This window comes from Saccostrea cucullata, unplaced genomic scaffold (genome assembly GCF_032062105.1).
Source record: "Saccostrea cucullata isolate Sc308-1 unplaced genomic scaffold, CSIRO_AGI_Scuc_v1 ctg436, whole genome shotgun sequence".
Lineage (NCBI taxonomy): Eukaryota > Metazoa > Mollusca > Bivalvia > Ostreida > Ostreidae > Saccostrea > Saccostrea cuccullata.
The window spans coordinates 125258-152890 of NW_026921449.1; the positions used below are offsets into that span (position 1 = coordinate 125258).

At 34.5% G+C, this 27633-nt stretch overlaps 1 pseudogene; it reads left to right on the forward strand.

Moving 5' to 3' along the window:
• Positions 1-5560: 5560 nt before the first annotated feature.
• LOC134259993 (myb-like protein X) lies at positions 5561-26955 on the forward strand (annotated as a pseudogene).
• The last annotated feature ends 678 nt before the right edge of the window (positions 26956-27633 follow it).

Consider the following 27633-nt stretch of genomic DNA (forward strand, 5'->3'; position numbering starts at 1 on the left):
TTTTGGACTTATGTATGCTTATGCAGATAAATTTGAATTCAACTAGGGAAGGTAAATGTCATACTTATTGGGTTTGCAATCTAATGCAAGAGTATAAACATCCAAGACAAATTTGACAATTTTAATGAAGGGTATAAGTAACCCAAGAAGAATTGGACAGGTAAACATCACCTGTTGGGTTTTATTCTAATGTTGGAATGTAATATCCAAGAAGAGTTGAACCAATGTCCAATACCTATTGGGTTTTCTTTCTTATGAAAAAAAATTTGAGTAACCCAAGAAGAATGTCCAATACCTTTTAGTTTATATACTATTGAAGGGATGAAGATATCCAAGAGGAATTGGACAGGTGTCCATTACATGTTGGGTAGTATTCTGATGAGGGGATTCTCAAGAAACCCAAGAATTAGACAAGTGTCCATTGCCTGTTGGGTGGGATGTAGATATCCAAGAGGAGTTGGACGGAGGTCCATTACCTGTTGGATGGTATTCTGTTGAAACAATTCAAGAAACCCAAGAAGAATTGGACAAGTGTCCATTAACTGTTGGGTGGGATGTAGATATCCAAGAGGAGTTGGACAGGTGTCCATTACCTGTTGGGTTGTATTTTGATGATGCAATTCAAGAAACCCAAGAATTAGACAAGTGTCCATTGTCTGTTGGGTGGGATGTAGATATCCAAGAGGAGTTGGACAGATGTCCATTACCTGTTGGGTGGTATTCTGATGAAACAATTCAAGAAACCCAAGAAGAATTAGACAAGTGTCCATTACCTGTTGGGTGGGATGTAGATATCCAAGAGGAGTTGGACAGATGTCCATTACCTGTTGGGTGGTATTCTGATGAAACAATTCAAGAAACCCAAGAAGAATTGGACAAGTGTCCATTAACTGTTGGGTGGGATGTAGATATCCAAGAGGAGTTGGACAGGTGTCCATTACCTGTTGGGTTGTATTTTATGAGGAGATTCAAGAAACCCAAGAATTAGACAAGTGTCCATTGCCTGTTGGGTGGGATGTAGATATCCAAGAGGAGTTGGACGGATGTCCATTACCTGTTGAGTGGTATTCTGATGAAACAATTCAAGAAACCCAAGAAGAATTGGACAAGTGTCCATTAACTGTTGGGTGGGATGTAGATATCCAAGAGGAGTTGGACAGGTGTCCATTACCTGTTGGGTTGTATTTTGATGAGGAGATTCAAGAAACCCAAATAGAATTGGACAATGTACACATGTTCAATTGTTCTTGGGTAGTTTAATCCCTTCGTCAAAATACAACCCAACAGGTATAGGACACCTGTCCAATGCCTGTTGGATACCTTCATTCTGTCCAACATGTAATGGGCATTTGCTAATTATTAATTGGTCATGACTCAAAAAGGTTTCTCCTTAAATACTTAATTTTGTTATTCAAGAAAGGTTGAACAGAGTCTGAGATGTGTTGAGTTGTGTTTTTTTTGCACTTAGGTATTCATATATTTTAATATTAGTTATTTTGAAATATACAGGTGTATATCCTTATTGCTAAGAACAAATTAGTTAGGTGTTACAATAAAAGAGCTATATCACAGAAATTGACAAAAATATGGGTTCAAAACCAAAGGTTTTCAGTCTTGTCTGAATTTACCAGCAAATATTAAATATATAATAAATTTGAAATGAATAAAAATCAATAAGAAAAAACCCAATAAAATATGGACACGAGGATTAATATCCAATAAGATTTGAACAGTAACTATCCAAATAATGCTCTCTCGTGTGTACACTTTTTTTGTATCCAATAAGCAGTATCCAATAGGACTTGGACTTGATGTACCCAATATATAACCAAATGTGTGTCCGTCCGTCTGTCTGTCTGTAAACTTTTCACATTTTCGACTTCTTCTCAAGAACCACTGGGCCAATTTCAACCAAACTTGCCACAAAGCATCCTTGGGTGAAGGGGATTCAAGTTTGTTCAAATGAAGGGCCACACCCTCATTCAAGGGGAGATAATTGGGAATTAATGAAAATTTGGTGGCATGTTTTAAAAATCTTCTTCTCAAGAACCACTGTGCCAGGAAAGATGAAACTTATGGGGTAACATCCTCAGGTAGTGTAGATTCAAGTTTGTTCAAATCATGACCCCCGGGGGTAGGGCGGGGCCAAAATGGCCGACCAAAGTTTTACATAGAAATACTAGTATATAGGAAAATTCTTTAAAAATCTTCTTCTCAAGAACCACTGTGCCAGGAAAGATGAAACTTATGGGGTAACATCCTCAGGTAGTGTAGATTGAAGTTTGTTCAAATCATGACCCCCAGGGGTAGGGCGGGGCCAAAATGGCCGACCAAAGTTTTACATAGAAATATATAGGAAAATTCTTTAAAAACCTTCTTCTCAAGAATGACAGAGCCATAATTCATCAAATTTATATGGAAGCATCCTCAGGTAGAGAAGATTCAAATTTGTTCAAATCATGACCCCCGGGGGTAGGGCGGGGCCAAAATGGCCGACCAAAGTTTTACATAGAAATATATAGGAAAATTCTTTAAAAATTTTCTTCTCAAGAATGACAGAGCCATAATTCATCAAATTTATATGGAAGCATCCTCAGGTAGTGAAGATTCAAATTTGTTCAAATCATGACCCCCGGGGGTAGGGCGGGGCCAAAATGGCCGACCAAAGTTTTACATAGAAATATATAGGAAAATTCTTTAAAAATCTTCTTCTCAAGAATGACAGAGCCATAATTCATCAAATTTATATGGAAGCATCCTCAGGTAGTGAAGATTCAAATTTGTTCAAATCATGACCCCCGGGGGTGGGGCGTGGCCAAAATGGCCGACCAAAGTTTTACATAGAAATTAATGGGAAAATTCTTTAAAAATCTTCTTCTCAAGAATGACAGAGCCATAATTCATCAAATTTATATGGAAACATCCTCAGGTAGTGAAGATTCAAATTTGTTCAAATCATGACCCCCGGGGGTAGGGCGGGGCCAAAATGGCCGACCAAAGTTTTACATAGAAATATATAGGAAAATTCTTTAAAAATCTTCTTCTCAAGAATGACAGAGCCATAATTCATCAAATTTATATGGAAGCATCCTCAGGTAGTGAAGATTCAAATTTGTTCAAATCATGACCCCCGGGGGTAGGGCGGGGCCAAAATGGCCGACCAAAGTTTTACATAGAAATTAATGGGAAAATTCTTTAAAAATCTTCTCAAGAATGACAAAGCCATTATTCATCATATTTATATGGAAGCATCTTCAGGTAGTGTAGATTCAAATTTGTTCAAATCATGACCGCAGGGGGTAGGGCGGGGCCAAAATGGCCGACCAAAGTTTTACATAGAAATATATGGGAAAATTCTTTGAAGAAGAGCAAATCCATGATTGATCATGGGATTACTTTTGGATTTTAACTTTTCAATAATAAACCAATTTCTACTTTTTCTAAGCTACAGTACTCAGGTGAGCGATGTGACCCATGGGCCTCTTGTTTGAATATTTTCAGCAAAATCTTGAAGAATAAGTGTTTAGCCATTTGATGCTGCGATTGGCATATGGGCTTTCATGGGAACATACTAAAGACCTGATATTTGACCTGATGAAAAAACATATATCATATAAATTATCAATTTAAACATTACATTTCTTATTTCATGGGCAAATATATCAATGATTGTAGCTAATACTATACCACAATACACTTTTATTGGATAATAAGTAGGTTTTGTTGCTAAGGTATATTCACAAAACTCGATGACCTGATATTTTGAATGACCTGATAACAGACCTGATATTTTCAAGTGAAATAGAATTGCTGCAAATATTGAAATTTAATAAAGTTTAACATTGAAATCTGTTTTATTTTCATTAAAATATATTTAAGGAATCACTGTCTAGTTAGTATAGTATGCCAGGGCATCAACACTAGTTGGAAACATGGGATAATTTGCATAACGGGCGAAGCCCGTTATGCGTAAATTATCCCATGTTTCCCACTAGTGTTGATGTCCCTGGAATACTATATACTAACTAGACAGTGATTCCTTATATTTCCATTTCATTCTGAAATAAAATTGTAGATTTTGGACTTTTAAAAATGTAGGCATAGATTTAAATTATAGAAGGACTCCCATGCCAATTTCAACAGTCCTCGCCCAAACACAAAGGCAGCCGCACGAGATTTACATGCATATTTGGCCTCCTTGGCGTCAGACACAGAGACCGATGCGCACGAGATTTTCATGCATAATAGGCTTCCTTAGCTCCTGACCTATCGACCTGCCTAATTTACATTCCGGTAGAATTATCAAGAAATCAACTCTGCTTACTTTCAAAGAGTTATCACAGAGAACAAAATTATAAATGGAAATATTATAAGAATAAATCAGGACATTTAATTTAAACCCATCACATCATTTAAAAATATCAGGTCTTTAGTAGGAAATCATCAGATCATTTCAAATCATCAGGTCAATTTTTTCTTAAATTTTGGCAAAAAGATTTATCTCAAAACCATTTAAAGTGTTTAGCTTTACTAAAAGAATTAAAATATATACCAAGTCATTCAAATCCTTCCATTGAACGTCTCTTACAAAAATATCAGGTCTTCACTATAGAAATATCAGGTCATTCAAAATATCAGGTCAACAAGTTTTTGTAAGAACACCATGATACAAAGGAAAAATTCTCAGTGTTATCTCACATACTTAGATGTCCATGAAATCTACTTAAAGCATAAAAACCAGCCAAACTATATGAAATGTGTACATCACGAAGTGTACGAAAAATTAAAAGTCGAATTTACAAAGTTAGTTTATTGTACAAAGTAAAGCGCATGAAAAAAGAAATCGATAGATTGAATAAATTTACCAACAAAGACAGATTCTTACTTAAGCAATATATTCGAACTGCCGCATTCTAAACAAGATTCAATAAAAAGTAATAAGAGTAGAGAGGAGACAGACAGCCAGAAATTTGGAAAAGAAGATTTAGCCAAAGAACAGAGAGGAATTCGGGAAAGTGAAGTAGTGAATGAGAAATTAAATATAATATATATATCTGAACAGAATATTGTCATTGAACACCTGAGGAGGGAGAATGCAGCTCTCAAAAACAAAATTAGAGGTTTTAATATTAGAAATACAAACAGAAAATTGAAAGAAAGAAAAAAAGATGAAAAAATAAAAAAAGAAATAGAAAATGTCATTTAAAAAATGACAAAGAAAATGTACAAAAAATGATAAAAGTGTGCAATGCAATACTATAAAAACAGTCATTGCTGACTTAAAAAAAGAGATTGATTTTTTTAATGTCAGAGAAAGACAATAATTGTGATTGTGATGATGAAGAATTTGTACATATAAAAAAATATTGATTTTAGAGAAAATGGTAAAGGGAAACCTTACAATTTTAAATTGAGAAACTTGTATTATATTTTTAGAAGTAGGAACATACTAAGTAGCTTTGGTACATATTGCACCAATTATTCAAGCTGTTTTAGATATTTTTAATATTCATGTCGAAAATCTGCCATCAAAAAGCACTGTTGGAATTTTTACAAGGAAATGGGCTTAGTCAGTAGAACTCAGTTGAATGAAGAACTTACAAACACTACAAATATTACTATGCATAGAGATGCCACTACAAAGAAAGGCAAACATTTTTATGGTGTACAATTTAACACTGGTGAGAAGATTTTATCTGCAGGGTCAAGAGAGGTCTGTGATGGGAAGGATGAGACATTTGTTGAAGTTACGAAAGATATTTTATCAGATATTTCTCAGAAAGAGGGTGACTGTGATACCATTTTAAACAATGTTTTGTTTTATGACTGACAGATGTGCCACGGAACAAAAAGTAAATGACATTTTGTGTAAAGATATACATCACAATGTCCATTCTTTCAAATGTTCTACTCACCGCCTTTTGAATTTTTCTGATGTATGTGTTGAAGAAATTTTTAATATTGAACAAGAATTGTGTTTCAAATTTCCTGGTTTTAACCATTCATCAAAAGAGCCTTTTACTTTGAATCTTTTGAGATCTTTTTCCAAATTATTTTTTAAAGATTAGGTAGGTGATCCACATGTTGTACAAGTCTATTTGAAAAATCATGGTGTTACAGAGATTCCCATTGTCAATTTTAGAGGGAATCGTTTCAATGTAATGTTTTACAATGCTGCAGGTACTTTTTTATGCACAAACTTATTTTACAATATTTTTATTCTTTTAAAACTTCTTACACTCTTATATAATCAGAATTTTATTTTGTCATGTTGCAGAACAAAACATTTTAACTCTTTTAAGATCACTTGGCATTTTATGCAAAATTATCACCGAACCTTATTTTTTAAAAACAGCAGAAGTTAGAAACATTTTCGATTTGGGCTCTGTATTTCAGAGATTTTTATATGTTTTGGATTTGTTTATTTAAAACTCAAAGCTGGCACTGAATAATGAAGTTTCACTTTTTTATGGTCTGTATTTTTATGACGAGATTTTTGAATTTTTACTGAAGACTTCATTAAATGATGATCTTATAAGTGTTTTTATAAAGCGTATGGGTACTGTTTAAAAAAGCAACGGTAGTAAACTCTTCAGTGAAATTTTAAATGGAGGCAAGTAAGTTAATATTAGTTCAAGTGATTTACAAGAATGTCAGTCCTGTGACACAAAGAACATTTGCCTTGAAAGACTGATGGGACAGTTAGATTTTGAATTAAAAGCATCCCCCACCTCTTCTTTGAATACCATCAAAAGTTGTATTTTATATTCAAATAACAAAACAGATGATTGGTTGAAAGTGAAAGATTTGAGTGAACAAGAAAACATAATTAATAATGCATGTTCAGAAAATAGGATGTTCATGCAGAAAGACAAAGAGAAGCAGGAAGAACTTTTTAGAAAACAAACAAAAATTCTAGAAGAGAAAGAAAAAGAAGCGCAAAGAAAGAAGGAGAAAAAGTCAAATGAGTTGGATAGTGCAATAGAGGACATGAGAAAGGTTGGACTTTGGGAGAGTGAGGACAAGATCAAGGAGGAGTTGGAGAAGCTGAGGACAAAGAAGGAGAAAGTGGAGGCCTTGGAAAAGCAAATTAACATCTACAAAAAAGTTTTTAAATTGACAAGGAACACAAACAATTGCTGCAATTTTCTTCAAAAGGAAAGGTGTTTGACTCTTAAAAATTACAGGAAAATCTTTTAAATTTAATAAAACTAAGGAGAAATGCGCAACAGTCCAGTTTCCAAGCAAATGACTTGGTAAGGAAAGAAATTGTGCATACGTGGACTGTTGAGAGTGGGGAGAACAGAAACTGGGAATGGAAAATCAGGAGTTTTGAAAATGGAGTTTACAAAGTAATTGAATATCAGATACAAGTATTTTATCTTCAATATTATAATTTTACACTGTTTCACAGAATTGCATGACATTTAATAACAATTTTTAAAGCATATCCTTTAAATAAATTTACAAGAGTCCAAATGACCTTAATGATCACCTGAGAACAATAAAACAGTACAATACAACAAAGTAAAGGATCTATAAAAATGAATAAGTAAAATACAACTCTTGGACAAAGATTTTCCAAGAAATAATGTATTTTTATTGTATGATGACTACCTAAAGCTCCACCCTTCCTCCAGAATCCCTGTCCATTTGGAACTTAATTTTGGTAAAGGCTCAGTAATTATTACATGTACAGTCGTGCCAAAAGTTTGACTGCTGATTGTCCAAGCATAAAGAAGAAGATTTTTTAAAGATTGCATTAATTCTGATGGTTTTTGTCCCATAGGCCGCAGGGGGGCGGGGGCCAAGAAATTCACAATGTTTGTTCCCCTTTGTACCCACAGATGCTATATGCCAAAACTGGTTGACATTGGTTCAGCGGTTCCAGAGAAGAAGTTGATGATAATAAAATGTTCACAGACAATGCACAATATAACAGACAAAAACAGATAGTAGTATATATATAGATGGCATAAAAAAGGAAATTTTAGAAGTCAATTCAGAATTTATGGAAAACAAATTATCCATTGTCTAACAAAAGAAGCACATTACTTCATTTATTAAAGTAAAGTGATTGCATTACAACTCATGGACAAAGATTTTCCAAGAAATAATGCATCTTTATTGTATGATGACTACCTAAAGCTCCGCCCTTCCTCCAGAATCCATGTCCATTTGGAACTTAATTTTGGTAAAGGCTCAGTAATTATTACATGTACAGTCGTGCCAAAAATTTGACTGCTGATTGTCCAAGCATAAAGAAGAAGATTTTTTAAAGATTGCATTAATTCTGATGGTTTTTGTCCCATAGGCCGCAGGGAGGCGGGGGCCAAGAAATTCACAACGTTTGTTCCCCTTTGTACCCACAGATGCTATATGCCAAAATTGGTTGACATTGGTTCAGCGGTTCCAGAGAAGAAGTTGATGATAATAAAATGTTCACAGACAATGCACAATATAACAGACAAAAACAGATAGAAGTATATATAGATGGCTTAAAAAAGGAAATTTTAGAAGTCAATTCAGAATTTATGGAAAACAAATTATCCATTGTCTAACAAAAGAAGCACATTACTTCATTTATTAAAGTGAAGTGATTGCATTATTATCAAAAATACTAGGATTGATGGAAGTAACTCAAAAAAATCCAAGAATTGAAAAGGTTAAATGTAAAATAATTCATTAGAATTGTAAAAATGGATATTAAAGTTTTTTCAAGTTGTTAAAAGTGACAAGATTTCATTTTCATTAAATTTACTATTTCATCATTTTATTCAACAATTTGATATAATTTGTATACATCAGTCATCTTTTTTCTTCTTCATATGATGCATTCATCACTGTCTAATTATTAATGGTTGGTATGTTTATGTCTTGTGCATGTTTTTCAAATGTTCATGCATTGTTTATATTAATGTTTTTGGTGTAAGGTGTATTGCCTAAATGTTCATTTGAAATTTATGTAAGATATATTTAAGTTATAATATTTATAACTGTATCAGCCATACTCCTAAGTTTTATATATTTCATCACTTATTTATGGCTAATAAGAACATCTAGAAGTTATATTTTACATTGTTTACTTGTTAAATGAACTAAGGAGCTGATAAGAACAGGATTATAATTCTCCAAACAAATGTTATTTCAGGTTGTGTACTGGGATGATAAAGAAAGGAGGAATGGCAGTGAGTTTGAGTTTTCATTGTTTTACTGTTATGTATATGTTAAAAAATGTCAGTCAAAAGCTCATTAGAGCTTGTGTTATTTTTTAACTACCATACTGACTTTAAATAAAGCTTATCTTATCTTTAGTTAACAGAGAGAGAAATTAATATCGACATACAAGAAGGAAATCTCTTTATAAAAGGTAATTTTTATTGCATACACATGTCATTTAAAAACTTTTATTTACAGTATTTTTGCCTTTCAACATAATTAATTTTTCTTCTCCTTTTTGAATATTACAATTCATTTAGAGGTTTAGAGTAAGTTAAAAGTTATTGCCCTTTGGTACAATAGTCTTGCTCCTGGTTTTCATACCAAGTTCTCAATCGCAACTTCTCGGGCCTTTCCGACTAGCGGAAAAACGACCTCGAATGTATATGGTAGACGCCAAGACAACATTGCCTTTTCAAGAGGGAAGACCCGAGATGATGCGATTGACCAAGTTATATATTCATAAAGAGGGAGCCAATGAAATGTATTCTATTTTTAGTAGGTCAAGGCCTATTGGGGCTATTTAAGGTATTCCGTTGGATAACATCTGTTTCCAACGGAAGACCTTCTACTGATTCTGATGATTAAGATTATTAAGGTCTTCCGACTTCCTTCGAAAGACCTTACTGTTTTTCTTATGTTTCCTATTATTATTAAGGTCTTTCGCCTTCAGTGGAAGACCTTCTTGTTATTCGTTGGTTTCTTTTCCACTGTTTTTAGGGTCTTCCGTCTTCAGCGGAAGACCCTTCTAATATGTTTTACGGTGTGACCGTTGGGGCGAGCGCAGTTATGTACTATCAAAAACCTACACATACACTGCCTGATCATTCAAGAAAAAGAAAACAAAAAAGAAAACAAAACAATAAAAAGAAATCACTTTCGAAGCATCGAGATCGAGATTCCGAACTTCTCGGAAGTTTCCGACAAAATCGGAAATACCCGAACCGTTAAAGTGACGAAAGTATGACAATCGGCAATCGCGACTGACTCCGCTACGCTCCATTCAAACGGCAAGATGGTAGATCCCCGTTGACGTCCGAGGTTATGTGCGAGGTACGAGTCATCCGAGGAACTGAGTATGACGTCAGATAAAAAGTCCTGTTGACTTAGGACGCAAACGATAGTTTTGTGGCATGGAGATTGCATTAATTTTAGCCACCATGTTGCTATGCACCGCAAAGGATTATTGGGAGTTTGGAATTTTTTCACGTGGACTCATAAAAATTTCTTGGAACAATGTGCAGATTTCAACCTGAATTTCCTCTGTTCGTACACGTTAGTCTATTGAGCTCGCTACGCGAGCGGCGCTTAGCGCCGCCTCGCTACGCTCGCTATTATTCTTCGGTTTCTTTTTAGCTCACCTGAGCCGAAGGCTCAAGTGAGCTTTTCTGATTAAAATTTGTCCGTTGTCTGTCGTCGTTGTTGTTGTCGTCGTCGTTGTCGTTAACTTTTCACATTTTCGTCTTCTTCTCAAGAACCACTGGGCCAATTTCAACCAAACTTGCTACAAAGTATCCTTGGGTAAAGGAGATTCAAATTTGTTCAAATGAAGGGCCACGCCCTTTTCCAAGGGGAGATAATTATGAATTAGAGAAAAATTAATGGCATTTTTAAAAAAATCTTCTTCTCAAGAACCACTGGGCCAGGAAACATGAGACTCATGTGCAATCATCCTCAGGTAGTGCAGATTCAAATTTGTTCAAATCATGACCCCCGGGGCTAGGGTGGGGCCAAAATGGCTGACCAAAGTTTTACATAGGAATATATAGGAAAAATATTTAAAAATCTTCTTCTCAAGAACCACTGGGCCAGGAAAGATGAATCTCATGTAGAATCATCCTCAGGTAGTGCAGAATCAAGTTTGTTCAAATCATGACCCCCGGGGCTAGGGTGGGGCCAAAATGGCTGATCAAAGTTTTACATAGGAAGATATAGGAAAAATCTTTAAAAATCTTCTTCTCAAGAACCACTGGGCCAGGAAAGATGAAACTCATTTAGAATTATCCTCAGGTAATGTAGATTGAAGTTTGTTCAAATCATGACCCCTGGGGCTAGGGTGGGGCCAAAATGGCCGATCAAAGTTTTACATAGGAATATACAGGAAAAATCTTTAAAGATCTTCTCAAGAACCACTGGGCCAGGAAAGATGAAACTCTTTTGGAATCATCCTCAGGTAGTGTAGATTCACGTTTGTTCAAATCATGAACCCCTGGGGGGTTAAAATTCAAGCCCCCAGTTAACTTTTAGTTCTGATCTGATATGTGCTTATTCCTAGCCGATGTACTCAGGTGAGCGCTGTGGACCCTGGGCCTCTTGTTTACCTTTATTATTAAGGTCTTTCGTCTTCAGCGGAAGACCTTCTTGTTATTCTTAATTTTCTTTTCCACTATTTTAATGAAGGACTTCTGTCTTCATCGGAAGACCTTCTTGTTATTCTTAGGTTTCTTTTCCACTATTTTTATTATTGTTTTTTTCCTACCGATTTTGTGCACGCGAGTTCTCGGAAAGGGCTCGCTCGATTTTCATAAAACTTTCAGGACTGATAGAACATCAAACAAACCTGATATATAATTTTTTGTTTTGATGACGTCACTTCCAGTTTTGATATTTCCGCGATTTAGTGATTTTCAGAGGGTCACTTTGTCCAGCATTTTTCTCAAAAGTGCTTTTAGACAGAAACATAAGATTTTCAGCGATGATAGAGCAACATGTGCTGATGTGACACACACACACCTCTCTTTTTCTCCGGAAGTGTAGGACGTCGGCGTACGCTATGGCTCGATAAAAGTCCTATCGGGGATTTAGAAATTTTTCATACCTTTTCTGCAATATCTTCTTACGTGTTAAATTTTGTAAAACATATAGTACAAAAGTTGTTAAGAATAGGTTGATTTTCCAAAGGATACCAACGATAAGGGGCTGGCTCCTAAAATTAAGAGCCGAGAGGGGCCGAAAGTTTTACCTTGTTACCTCAAAAAGTATTGAGAATTTGTAATACGTCAAAGAAGCAAAGTTGTTCTAAATGTCAAGCTTAATCTATTGGGGTCGTCAAAATACGTCCAGCGTCGTCACTTCCGGAAGTAGTCAGAAAATGCATATTTTTGCCTTTCTTGATATGTTTTTGGGTAACAGATGTCATTGGAAGCATAAAATTTAATTTTCCGTCCGTCGAGGTCACTTCCGGTCAACCCGGAAGTAGCAAAAAATCGCTAAATTCAAGTTTAATTAACATAGATTTGGAGGATTTAACCCTAACAAAAAAATACTATAGTAAACTATAGTTAACTATAGTAAATCAAAGTTCCAAAGTTTTCACCATAGTAAATCAAAGTTCCAAAGTTTTCACCATAGTAAATCAAAGTTCCAAAGTTTTTACTATAGTAAATCAAAGTTCCAAATTTTCACTATAGTAAATCAAAGTTCCAAAGTTATTACTATAGTAAATCAAAGTTCCAAAGTTTTCACTATAGTTAATCAAAGTTCCAAAGTTTTCACTATAGTAAATCAAAGTTCTAAAGTTATTACTATAGTAAATCAAAGTTCCAAAGTTTTCACTATGGTAAATCAAAGTTCCAAAGTTTTTACTATAGTAAATGAAAGTTTCAAAGTTTTCGCCTTAGTAAATCAAAGTTCCAAAGTTATTAGAATAGTAAATCAAAGTTTCAAAGTTTTTACCAAGGTAGATCAAAGTTTTAAAGTTTTTGTATTTTGTTTTATTAATTTTTTATCATCAGTCTTTTTTAAGGGGGATGATATTGGTTTGTTTAGGCTGGTTTTGTTGTTCATCTTAATTTAAATATTCAAAGTAATTAATTTAAATTCAATATTTACATTTAATAGTAGAAAAAAAATTATCTGAAGTTAAGGAGGCAAATATTTGATTCTAAGTGACGGAATTTATATCTTATAATAAATTTTCCCATAAATAATAATAAATATTGCTTATTTATCGGTGCAAGAAACAATTTGTACATTAAAATTCATTTCTTGTGTTCGTTCTTTTAGGGGACAGGTCGTATTTTCAAAACGTTCTCTGAAACTTTAATGAATCTTAGTCTTGAAATGTACTGAATGGAAAGCCAAAAAATAATTCCAAGGGTTTTATAGTACTTAATCAAAGTTTTTACTACAGTAAATCAAAGTTCCAAAGTTTTCGCCATAGTTATTCAAAGTTCCAAAGTTTTTACCATAGTAAATCAAAGTTCCAAAGTTTTCACTATAGTTAATCAAAGTTCCAAAGTTTTCACTATAGTAAATCAAAGTTACAAAGTTTTAACTTTGGTATTATAGTTAACTATAGTTAACTATAGTTTACTATAGTATTTTTTTGTTAGGGTTGAACCATTTTTGGACTTTATTACTCATTTTATTTTTTTTTAAAGAAACACACTTCCGGTCAAACAGGACGGAAGACCTACTCGTTGCTTTGCAACGAGCTTTGCTCTAGTTATTAAGGTCCTCAGTCTTCCGCGGAAGACCTTCTTGTTAATCTTAGATTTTTTTCCCACTATTTTTATTATTTTTAAGGTCTTTCGTCTTCAGCGGAAGACCTCTTTGTTATTCTTAGGTTTCTTTTCCATTATTTTTAAGGGCTTCCGTCTTCAGCGGAAGGCCTTCTTGTTATTCTTAGGTTTCTTTTCCACTATTTTTATTAAGGTCTTCTGTCTTCAGCGGAAGACCTTCTTATTATTCTTAGGTTTCTGTTCCACTATTGTTAAGGTCTTTCATCTTCAGCGGAAGACCTTCTTGTTATTATTAGGTTTCTTTTCCACTATTTTTATTAAGGTCTTCCGTCTTCAGCGGAAGACCTTCTTGTTATTCTTAGGTTTCTGTTCCACAATTTTTAAGGTCTTCCGTCTTCAGCAGAAGACCTTCTTGTTATTCTTAGGTTTCTTTTCCACTATTTTTAAGGTCTTCCGTCTTCAGCGGAAGGCCTTCTTGTTATTCTTAGGTTTCTTTTCCACTGTTTTTATTAAGGTCCTCCGTCTTCAGCGAAAGACCTTCATGTTATTCTTAGGTTTCTTTTCCACTATTTTTAATGCCTTCCGTCTTCAGCAGAAGACCTTCTTGTTATTCTTAGGTTTCTTTTCAACTATTTTTAATTATTTTTAAGGTCTTCCGTCTTTAGTGAAAGAACTTCTTGTTATTCTTAGGTTTCTTTTCCACTATCTTGATTATTGTTTTTTTTTCTTACCGATTTTGTGCACGCGATTTCTCGGAAACGGTTCACTCAATTCTCATGAAACTTTCAGGACTGATAGAACATCAAGCAAACTTGATATATCATTTTTTTGTTTTGATGACGTCACTTCCGGTTTTAATATTTCCGTGATTAAGTGATTTTTAGGGAGTCCCATTGTCCTGCATTTTTCTCAAAGGTGTTTTACATAGAAACATAATATTTTCAGCGATGATAGAGCAACATGTGGTGATGAGACACACACCTCTCTTTTTCCCCGGAAGTGCAGCACGTCGGCGTTCGCTATGGCTCCAAAAAATTCCTATTGGGGATTTAGAGATTTTCACACCTTTTCTGCAATATCTTTTTACATGTTAATATTTTGTAAAGACATATAGAATAAAAGTTGTAAAGAATGTCACCTTCTTTTAAAGGATATCAACGATCATGGGCTGGCCCCTAAAATAAGGGTCTGAGGTGGCCGAAAGTGTTTCCTTTATATCTCAAAAAGTATTGAGAATTTGTAATATGTCAAAGAAGCAAAGTTGTTCAAAATGGCAAGCTTAATCTGTAGAAGTCATCAAAATGCGTCCAGCGACGTCACTTTCGGTCACTGTGGGATGTGAAGATGAAGATCGGTCCTCCGGATGAGACCGTATTAACGGAGGTCCCATGTCGCAAGAGGTGTTCACATGAAATAGATCCCTCCCTGCCCAATGGCCCGTAAACCGGAAGTCGTCAGAAAATGCATATTTTTGCCGTTTTTGACATGTTTTTGGGTAACATATGTCACTGGAAGCGTTAAACTTGATTTTCCGTCCGTCGATGTCACTTCCGGTCAAACCAGAAGTAGCAAAAAATGGCTTTATTTTGTAATAATTAACCGAGATTTGAAGGATTTAAACCATTTTTGGATGCCATTACTCATTTTTTGGAATAATGAAAGTTACTCTGGTCAAACAGGACGGAAGACCTACTCGTTGCTTTCCAACGACCTTGGCTCTAGTTATTATTTTGGGGGGGGGGGGGGGGGGGGGTTTCTTACCGATTTTGTGCACTCGAGTTCTCGGAAACGGCCCGCTCGATTTTCATGAAACTTTCAGGACTCATAGAACATCAAACAGTCTTGATATATCATTTTTTGTTTTGATGACGTCACTTCCGGTTTTGAGATTTCCGCGATTTAGTGTTTTTCAGGGGGTCTCATTGCCTCCCTGCCCAATGGCCCGTAAACCGGAAGTCGTCAGAAAATGCATATTTTTGCCGTTCTTGACATGTTTTTGGGTAACATATGTCACTGGAAGCGTTAAACTTGATTTTCCGTCCGTCGATGTCACTTCCGGTCAAACCAGAAGTAGCAAAAAATGGCTTTATTTTGTAATAATTAACCGAGATTTGAAGAATTTAAACCATTTTTGGATGCCATTACTCATTTTTTGGAATAATGAAAGTTACTCTGGTCAAACAGGACGGAAGACCTACTCGTTGCTTACCTTTGCTCTAGTTATTTTTTTTTGGGGGGGGGGGGGGTTTCTTACCGATTTTGTGCACTCGAGTTCTCGGAAACGGCCCGCTCGATTTTCATGAAACTTTCAGGACTCATAGAACATCAAACAGTCTTGATATATCATTTTTTGTTTTGATGACGTCACTTCCGGTTTTGAGATTTCCGCGATTCAGGGGGTCTCATTGTCTCCATCATTTTTCTCTAAAATACTTTTAGACAGAAACATAAGATTTTCAGTGATTATAGAGCAACATGTGCTGATGTGACACACACCTCTCTTTTTCTCCGGAATACAGCACGTCGGAGCTCGCTATGGCTCAAAAAATTCCTATTGGGGATTTAGAAATTTTTCATACCTTTTCTGCAATATCTTTTTACATGTTAATATTTTGTAAAGACATATAGAGCAAAAGTTGTAGACAATGTCACTATCTTTCAATAAATGTCAACGGTAAGGTGCTGGCCCCTATAATAAAAGGCTGTGAGGGGCCAAAAGTTTTTCCTCAATATCTCAAAAAGTATTGAGAATTTGTGATACGTCAAAGAAGCAAAGTTGTTTAAAATGCCAAGCTTAATCTACTGAAGTCAACAAAATGCGTCCGGCGACGTCACTTCCGGTTGAACCGGAAGTCTTCAGAAAATGCATATTTTTGCCGTTTTTGACAAGTTTTTGGGTAACATATTTCACTGGAAGCATAAAACTTAAATTTTCGTCCTTCTACATCACTTCCGGTTAAACCGGAAGTAGCCAAAAATAGCTTATTTTTGAAGGTTTTGACGCAAAATTGAAATTATAGTCACTGGAGACGACTTAGCTCATTTGCTTTCTTTTGTTGACGTCACTTCCGGTCAAAACAGGACGGAAGACCTACTCGTTGCTTTGCAACGAGCTTTGCTCTAGTTATTATTGTTTTTTCTTACCGATTTTGTGCAAGCGATTTCTCGGAAACGGCTCGCTCGATTTTCATAAAACTTTCAGGACTTATCAAAGAAACTTGATATATCATTTTTAGGTCACCTGAGTAAACTCAGGTGACTTATTGCTATCTGTTTTCGTCCGTCGTCGTGCGTCGTGCGTTAACATTTGAAGATTTTTAGCTTCTTCTCTGAAACCACTGAACCAATTTCAACCAAATTTGGCATATTGCATCTATGGGTGAAGGGAAACAAAAATTATGAATTTCATGGTCCCTGCCCCCCTGGGGCCTGGGGGTGGGGCAAAAACCACTATAATTAGTGCAATCTTTAAAAATCTTCTTCTTTACTCTGGGACATCAAGCAGTCAAACTGTTGGTATGATTGTAATCAGCATTGAGTCCTCTACCAAAATTGTGAAATGCATGGCCTCAGGGTCAGGGGTTCTAGTGCTAGGGCGGGGCTAAACAGGTTATATAGTGAAAATGCATTATTACTTTGAAAATCTTCTTCTCTGCTCCTGGGCATTAAGTAAGCTAACTAAGAACATAGTTATGTTGAATAAGATTGCCTCTTCCAAAATTGTGAATTTCATGTCCCCAGGGTCAGGGGTTCTGGTGTTAGGACGGGGCTCTAATGATTATTTAGTGAAAATGCATAAATTCTTTAAAAATCTCCTCCTCTGCGCTTGGATATTTAAAGCCTCTTGGTCCGATTCTAATCGCTAAAAAATATATTCGTTTTTCTTCTTGAAAAATAATTGTCCATAGTTTCACTTTTTGTCAAATTATATCCCCAAAGTCTTTTTCTTTCAAAAGATATCAAACTTCAAAAGTTAAAAAAATAATTGTTGTTAGGTCACACAGAAAATAATCCTATGTTGATATCGTATGAAATCACCTTCGAAAAATTAAACTTATCGCTTACATGTATATCTCATGAAGAACGAACCCGAGCTTTTTTTTTCTCAACAAAGTACTTATACCTGTACACGGACAATATTTTAGCCTTCGTTACTAGATTTCCTTTTAAATAAATATCTGATTTTCCTTTATTCTTTAAATGTGCATATTAATATAAAAATTACTATGGATTATATTCAATGACTTAGTCTTCTACTAATGGAAAAAAAACTTTTGAATTATCTTCATAATTAGATAAAACCGATAAATTTATTTTTTTCAAACGTGACTTCACAGATCTTAACTTCCTGTCAGGAACTTCTGTTTGTCAATAACGTTTTTGATCTATGTTTTCCACGTAAGGATTGTTGTAATAAACTATTAAATCAATCTTATAATTTATTTTTATACTAAGTATATTATCTAAGTAATGACGTACTTTTATTGTGTAAGATAATATGTGCCTGTTTCGGATTAAGCGGCTTTAACCAAAGAACTATGTAAATAGTTATGATAAGGAAGGATGCTTCTTCCCAATTTGTGAATTTCATGGCCCCTGGGTCAGCGGTTCTGGTGTTAGCAGGGCAGGGCTCTATTGGTTATATAGTGAAAATGCATTAATTCTTTGAAAATTTTCTTCTCTGCTCCTGTGTATAAAACAAACAAATTAAGGACATAGTTATGACCGAGAATGTCTCTTCTAAAATTGTGAATTTCATAACCCATGGGTGAGGGGTTCTTGTGTTAGGGTGGGGCTCTTTAATTGTCTATATAGTGAAAATACATTAATTCTTTTAAAATCTTCCTCTCTTCTCCTGGGTATGAAATAGACTAACCAAGTACATGGTTATATTGAATAAGTCCACCTCTTCCAAAATTATGAATTTCATGGCCCCAGGGTCGGGGTTCTGGTGTTAGGGCGGGGCTCTGTTGATTATATAGTGAAAATGCATAAATTCTTTAAAAATCTTCTCCTATGCTCCTGGGTAGAAACCACTGAATTATGTACATTGTTATGATGAGGAAGGATGCTTCTTCCCAATTTGTGAATTTCATGACCCCTGGGTCAGGGGTTCTGGTGTTAGGGTGGGGCTCCATAATGATTATATTGTGAAACGCATGAATTCTTTGGAAATATTTTCCTTTGCTCCTTGGTATAATGCCAATGATCTAAGTGTATATATATGATGAAGAAAGATGCCTCTTCCAAAATGGTTAATTTCAGGGCCCCTGCGTTAGGGGTACTGCGCTGGGGTGTGGGGTGTTACGTAGTCTGAAAATAAAGTAATACTTTGAAATCCGTTCTTTGATATCAATCACCCATTTCTGATGAAATGAAATTTATAAAATTTATAAAATTTTAAAATAGGTGGCCGCAGGGTCTGTGGTTTCTTTGGGTTGGTGTGCACAACTGGTGGTTATAAAGTGGAAATGCATTTTCTCTCTGTTACTCTGATCTCCCTTTGGGTATTAAGTAACCAAATTAAGCATACTAAATGTATAGCTATGACAAACAATGCGGCCTCTTTCAAAATTGTGAATTTCAAGGCATTTGGTTTAAAATAGTCAAACCAAATTCAGTTGTTGGAAAGTTGTTTCATGTTATTCAGGTGACCTATAAGGCCCGTGGGCCTCTTGTTTGTTTTGATGACGTCACTTTCGGTTTTGGGATTTCCGCGATTTAGTGATTTTCAGAGGGTCACAGCATTTGTCCAGCATTTTTCTCAAAAGTGCTTTTAGACAGAAACATAAGATTTTCAGCGATGATAGAGCAACATGTGCTGATGTGACACACACCTCTCTTTTTCTCCGGGAGTGCAGCACGTCGGTGCTCGCTATGGCTCGAAAAAAGTCCTATCGGGGATTTAGAAAACATCACACCTTTTCTGCAATATCTTTTTACATGTTAATATTTTGTAAAGGCAAATAGAATAAAAATTGTTAAGAATATGACAATCCTTCAAAAGATATCAACGATAAGGGGCTGGCCCCTAAAATTAAGGGCCGAGAGGGGCCGAAAATTTTTCCTTGATTTCTCAAAAAGTATTGAAAATTTGTAATACGTCAAAGAAGAAAATTTGTTCAAAATGTCAAAGCTCAATCTATTGGGTCATCAAATTACGTCCAGCGACATCACTCCCGGTCAGACCGGAAGTAGTCAGAAAATGCATATTTTTGCCTTTCTTGATATGTTTTTGGGTAACAGATGTCATTGGAAGCATAAAATTCAATTTTCCGTCCGTTGAGGTCACTTCCGGTCAATCCAGAAGTAGCAAAAAATCGCTTAATTAATTTTAATTAACATAGATTTGGAGGATTTAAACCATTTTTGGACTTTATTACTCATTTTGTTTGTTTGTTTTTTTTTTAAAGAAACTTACTTCCGGTCAAACAGGACGGAAGACCTACTCGTTGCTTTGCAACGAGCTTTGCTCTAGTTATTATTGGGTTTTTTTCTTACCGATTTTGTGCACGCGAGTTCTCGGAAAGGTCTCGCTCGATTTTCATGAAACTTTCAGGACTGATAGAACATCAAACGAACATGATAAAAAAAATTGTTTAGATGACGTCACTTCCGGTCTCCAGATTTCTGTTATTTAGTGATTTTCTCAAAAGTGCTTTTAGACAGAAACATAAGATTTTCAGCGATGATATATAGAGCAACATGTGCTGATGTGACACACACCTCTCTTTTTCTGTGGAAGTGCAGCACATCAGCGCTCACTATGGCTCGAAAAAAGTCCTATCATGGGTTTAGAAATTTTTCACACCTTTTCTGCAATATCTTTTTACATGTTAATATTTTGTAAAGATATATAGAACAAAAGTTGTAGAGAATGTCACGATCTTTCAAAGGATATCAACAATAATGGACTGGCTCCTATAATTAAGGGCTGAGAGGGGCGGAAAGTTTTTTTCTTTATATCTCAAAAAGTATTGAGAATTTGTAATACGTCGAAGAAGCAAAGTTGTTTAGAATGTCAAGCTTAATCTAATAGTCTCGTCAAAATACGTCAGATGACGGCACTTCCGGTCAAACCAGAAATAGTCAAAATTGCATATTTTTGCTGTTCTTGTTACATTTTTGGGTAACATACTCAGTATGTCATTGGAAGCTTAAGAGTCAAAATCAGCAAGCATCGAGCACTGAATGGAAAGTCAAAATTTTATTTTTTCAAAAGCTTTTGGTATATAAAAGATTTTGTCTTACGTAATGCTAAAACACAATTTAAATATTTTTTAACGTATGAAGGGATAGGTATCCAAGGAAATTCATTCCTTAGCAACGGGTTCATAAATCCTTATGAAAATCGATGATTTTTAGCCATTTTTCTATGAATATGTTTTCTGAACGTGATAAGATAAGGTATTTTGGTTACCTTATTTGTTGAAAGATGGAATTACTTTATTCTCCAAAAATAGGAAAGTTCATACTTGACATTAAGATTGCTTATGATCTAGAGATGTGTCCAAAACTTGATCGAAGGTCATTTGAACAAGTTCAAGGTCATTGGTAGTGCAATCTTTGCCCATTCTGTAACATTCTAATGAAAAGATTTTTGAGCTGTAGGTTTGTCATGACCTTTACCAAAGCTCATTTGGACATGTTTGACCTTGACTCAAGGACATAGCTTTTTCAAGGTCACTGCAGTAAAAGTGTATCATATGAGTTTGGCACATTTACATATTTAACTTCAAATGAAGAGAAATTGGAAGTTTGTGCTCAAGACAACGGCTTTACTACCTATGACTTGAGTTTATGTCATAGTCATTTGGGTATGTATCTGCACTAGCAAAATTTTAAAAAGGTTTCAAATTACTATTTGGACCTTTTTGTAATAAAAAAACATTTAATGCAATAGCAGGAGGGTCATCTTCGCTAGCCAAAGGGTTTGTGATACGCTACTCTCCTCATGAACCCTTGGCATACAATGAAGTCAAAAGACGGGATTGTTTTCCGTCACGTGATCTCAAATCTATCAGGTACGCACAGATTGCATCATCGACAGAAATAAAGACACGTGTTTAAAAAAAGTTAAATCAAAGTTTTTTTTCCCAAAAATAATTAAGGAGCATGTTTATTTATTATTTATAATACAAATCTGAAGCTTCAATATAAATTCTTAATCATATATTTAGAAGATATTGGATGACACCATAGCTATTCATAGACCTGCATGTTATCTTACGGATCGTTGTTTTCTTGCGTTTTTCATTTTGAGATTAAAGAGTCAAGAAGTATCCCGAACGCAAATATCGTCATTTACAAAAACAACTGCTAATTGGTCGACCGGGTGTACTGAATCCCAATGCAAGGATTCTTTTAAAAAAAGCTGAGGGTCAGCCACTGGAATACAGAAAGTTTCTTTCTTGTTTTGTAATGGTTTATGATTTGATCTATCCATCATGTTGTGTTCCTTACATGTAATAAATGCCAGTGTAAGAAAAGTTAAATTCTTGTAATCGTTTTCTTATTTGTAACATAATGCTATACACAATAAATAATAAAACATAGAGTAAATTTTAGCTAGTCTGCATCGTGATCATTGCAATGATCTCCAATAAATTCTCTTCAAAGCAGACGTCAGCGAAAGTTCATCTCATACCGGTATATGAACAAAAGCCAACATGGCAACTAAGATCACTTAGAATTCTATAAAAATGATATAGATTATGATGAATAATGTATACTGAGTATTTATTTCAATTTCTATGTTTGAGCATCCATTTTAGTGTTATTAGGAAAGAAAAGGATGAACGCCACGGAAAACAATTTAAAATGGAAATTCAAAATATGTTTATACCTGCAGTTCGTATACTTAAAATGTCTTTGATGATGTCTACCATCATAGCAAAACTATAGATTAAAATACAGGGGCCCGTTTCATCAAAAGTCGTAAAGTTAAGCCTTAACTTAAGCGTACTTCCGGGGCTTACGCCAAAATTTAGTCGGGCGTAATTTGCGTTTCACCAAGTGGCGTAAGTGTAGTCGTAAAAGATACGCTTAGTCGCAGGACTAAGTCCTTGACAACGTTGCATTGCGCAGGCGCAAGAACACAAACATTGTCCAATGCGTATTTTAAACACGAATAATTTAATTCTGTTTGTATTCTTGTCTCTCATTGGTTGATTTCCAAAAAGGAACGCATAACATTTTGTATAATCTGGTTTGGTATGGGGACACACCCCCTTGACAACCAGCTGAATCATCTGTATCCATCAATCCCCTCATTTCCAGTCCTTCGGATTCATGAAAAATTCCAGATTTAATGAATGTACCTTTAACTTCAAACAGTTGCTCGATCTTACCTCATGTAAACAAGCATCATGGCTGCTAGATCTATGTATCAGTTTTTACCTCCCCTTGCTTCCCATCACTTCCGTTACTACGGTTGTATTATTGCGCGGTAAATTTGAACTAATAAAAACAACACAATTTTACATCCCCAGTTGTTTAATTATTTTAAAATTAAATTATAAGGAATGACTCTAATTCTTGGCCAGATTATCGAGTATAATATGGTTTGGGTCAGTTTACGCTTTTTTATAATCCGCTTCGCGGATTATAAAGCGTAAACTGACCCAAACCATATTATACTCGATAATCTGGCCAAGAATTAGAGTCATTCCTTAAATAAACTGAGGCACATCAAAGTACAGAATAAAACAATTTATAGATAAATGAATGTTTGCACTAATTGAAACATGCATGGATTTATAGAGTCATGTAAGAGATACGTATCTTATAAAAAATCGATTTTAATTTTTTTTTTTTTTTACAACATTTCAATAATAAGTCCTATAAATTGAAAGGAAAAAAGGGATCGTACTTGTATTTCAGAATTAAGCTAAACTGTTTATTTTGGAATTTTAATTACAGCCCCCCCCCCCCCTCTTCCCTAAATAGATACAGGTTAATGACTTCGCCTTTGATAATCAATTTCATGATTCGATAAATACTGATTCTACTGATAAATGCTAATAATTGAGTTTGACACAGAATAAGATTTTAAAACTTTATTTTCATACAAATGTATAGAAGTGTATATTTGCAAGCAAAAATAATGTACAAAAATGCCAAGGGTTTACATATGTACACATTTTGAGTCAAGAAATAATTTTTACACGTTTACTCATGTGAGGCCATCCTCCCTTATAGTCTATTAAAATTTTGTCAATGCAATTGATTAATTATAATATTGTTATTGTTTATTAAAACGACACAAATGTACATAAAACAATTTAGAAATACTAGACTCTAGGTAAATGCTGTCACAGAATTTTTTTTACAATCTGCAGCTTGAATTTAATGTACCGTTTCACAAGTACGCAGTTTACAAGTACGGAGAGAGAGAGAGAGAGAGAGAGAGAGAGAGAGAGAGAGAGAGAGAGAGAGAGAGAGAGAGAGAGAGAGAGAGAGAGAGATATTCGGATGACAACAAAATAATATATTCGTAAAGAAATTCTCTGCTTGTGTGTTCTCTGTCTTTAAAATTGAATTGCAGATATACTCTTTATTTTCTTTTTCATAAAAAATCAAGTTATTCGAGAAATAAAAAATGTATATTTTCATTTTATACGTGCTTTAAATGCGGTCGGATTATCTAATACGATGTAAGATTTACTCTTTAAGACGAAATCATGAAAAATAAAGATATCTTCTGTATTAATCTTTGTCTGAGAAAAAAATATTTTAGGAATAATTCATTTTTTGAAATTAACTGTGTAAATATCACCGTCTTACATCAATATAATAAAAGTACAATGTAATAAATTAAATATTTTCGCCATTTAAAAAATCTCTTATTGTCTATGAGACCCCCCCTACCCGGGTTCCGTCATAGATTTGCTGAGGACTTCACTTGTTCCAGATACCTAAAAAAATAATTACATTCGCCCCTATCTCTGTACATTAAATGTTTATTAATCTGCAAATTCGGGAGGTTTTGGACCTTCTCTCCTATCCCCTCTACATCCAAGCATGTGCATGGACGAGGAGTAAACATGATTAAAAAACCTACTTGGTTTCAAGATGAGTTATTTTTTCTTAAATGTAGAAATTTACCAGATAGAGGATTACTGTGCTTTTGAAACCAATTTTTAATAGACAATAGACAAATAATAGACAATTTTAATGGAATGAAACAGAATATATACCTAGAGGTACTTTGGGCTTGCAATGGCCTCACTAAATGATACACCCCGCCTCGCATTTGAATATAATGGCAGTGTCCATGTTTTGCTATGGGAAACCCAAAATATGTGTCGGATCAAAACGTACAATAAGGCACAATGGCAATATTTTATAATGAATCTGTGAATGACTCATTAAATTTCATTTAAAAGTACCCTCTCGATTTTTATGCGGGGGTATAAATATAGTACAAGTAAAGTCGATTTACAATACCTTATACATATACAATACAACAATCAAATGGAAACGAATGCATTATCGACATGAAATACGTAAGATTGGTGGTCGAAGAAATCTCTAAAAAGAAATTCTTTTCTTCTCAGAAGAAATGTATTAAAGTATTAAGAACGTTATTACTCCAATCAACTACGTCCCCAAGTGGTTGTAGCAGCCCCCCCCCCCCCCCCCCCTTCTTCAAAGTATGTACAATTAAATAATGTAGTTTTTATTTAAAAGGCTTCTTAGAACCGTAGTTTTTCTTTAGAACTCGCTAAATTGGTTTAAAATCAGTAAAACTGCTTAATTTTAACTTTACGCCCGGACTTACGCCTACCCATGGGTAGACGTAAAATTTTGGCCTAAATTTAGTCAGGCGTAACGATACACTCTTTCATGAAACGCAACTCTTCGTGCTAGTCCCAACTTTACACCGGCGTAGCGCTACGACTGGGCGTACGACCTTTGATGAAACGGGCCCCTGGGGCTCCTTTCTCAAAAAGTCGTAGATTTGGGCCTAAGTTAGTCCGACTAAGAAAGTTACGCCAAAATTTAGTCGGGCCTAAATCACGTTTCAGAAAACGGCGTAAGACTTGGCCCAAGACTAAGACCTTTCCGCTAGGTACTAAGCATGCGCAGATCGTATTTTATTTGGTTTAGAGAGTACAATAACATGCGGCGGATCACACTTAAACCTGTTTTTAAAAAGTGAAGCACAAAAAGCACGAATTTTCCCTGGCTTTTCATCGGCTTCCAGACAAATATAATATGCGAATCTATCTGTATTTTCAAGATTAAAGCATTTACATACTAGCTAGTATTAGCGAATTCAGAAATCTTGACAAAAGGGGCAGATTGGGGTCGGGTTAGGGGCCCACACTCGCACAAAAATATTGATTTAGCAAATCTTTTGTTATTATTTTGGAAACAACCCCCTCCCCCTCTACAACCACAACTTTTATATTAAATAGTTATATGTATTTTGGTATGCTAAGATTAGTTTTAAAAGTGAAATATATACTATAGAAAAATAAAAACGTGTATACCCTAATTATACGTACTTGTCAAAATTTGGAATAAAAAGAAGTTTTCTTGTGAGTAAAAGCCATAAATTATATGGCATGAGGTTGGAACAGGCTCGTAGCAATATATTTGAAAGTCGTGGGGGGGGGGGGGGAACCAGTATCTCAGGTAAGTTTTTCTGAAGTTAAAATACTTTACGCAGAGAGGGTGAAGGACCGGAGCCCCCGACCCATAGGCGGACTGTGAAAATTTAACAATTTTAAAATCATATATATGATAATGATAATCATTAAAACATGGATAAGAGAATTTTTAAGAAAAATTATCAGTTGTCTTAATTTTATAATCATCAATCCATTTATTAATTACGAATTAGACATACTGGCATTTCAGTTGATACATGCATATACCTACTGTGTGTATTTACAATACTAGTATTTTGGACACGTAGAATTACATTGATATCGATATAATAATTTACATAGTCCATTTAAAAATACGTACCTATATATAGCAATTGCAGAATCAATGATGGCTTGCAAAAGCTAAATTAGTCTTAAATCTATAATTCTTGTGAACCATATTACAGACAAGAAATCTAGTAATTTTTATAAATTTCTCCATTTGAATTTTAAATTTCAATATTTTCAAATCAGATTCATTTAGATCGGGAAAGGTACTAATTTCAACATCACCATCTTTTCCTTAAATCTATCCATTCCTTTTCAATTTCTATTGAGGATATGTTCATACATTATTATTTTTTTTTATAGATGAAGAATGTTTATTGAAGATGTAATCTAGACTTAAAGATATTAAAAAGTCGCGATTTACATTCACAATAAAACATTTTACAACACTTTATTATCACCATTATTATATGAGTAGTTTTATTTCAAATATATATAAATTATTTTTCTGTTCAAAAATCTATCAAAAAAAACCTTTTTAGGCAAACTTCGTCCGAGATACGTGATAGATTGACAATGAATCAAAAGCCTCTTTACGACAAAATAATAGACTCATCTACACATCTCACCTCCCGATAGTGACTCCGGTGAAATAGGAATGGACAGTATTATGGACTGAATACTTTAATTATAATACTGGAACATTTAACAAATTTAAATTTAAATTATTTTCTATTGATATAATATTTAATTACATGCAGTTAAAAGAGAGAATCAAAGATACATTAACTTACGTTAAAGTACATAAACTCGGTTGATGGCATAGTTACCGAATTTTTTTTTTCGTTATTTAAAATACTAGTACACTGTAAAAAATGATGTTTAACTTGTGTTTTATTTTTAAACAGTCGTGTTTTACAATTAAACATAGAGGGTTTAAATATAAAACATTAGTGTTTTATATATAAACACTGATATTTAATCTGGTGTTCAATAAGTAGGGTGTTTAACCATACGTCTTAAACACGTAATGTTCATATGCATCAAATCAAAAAATAAATAAGGTG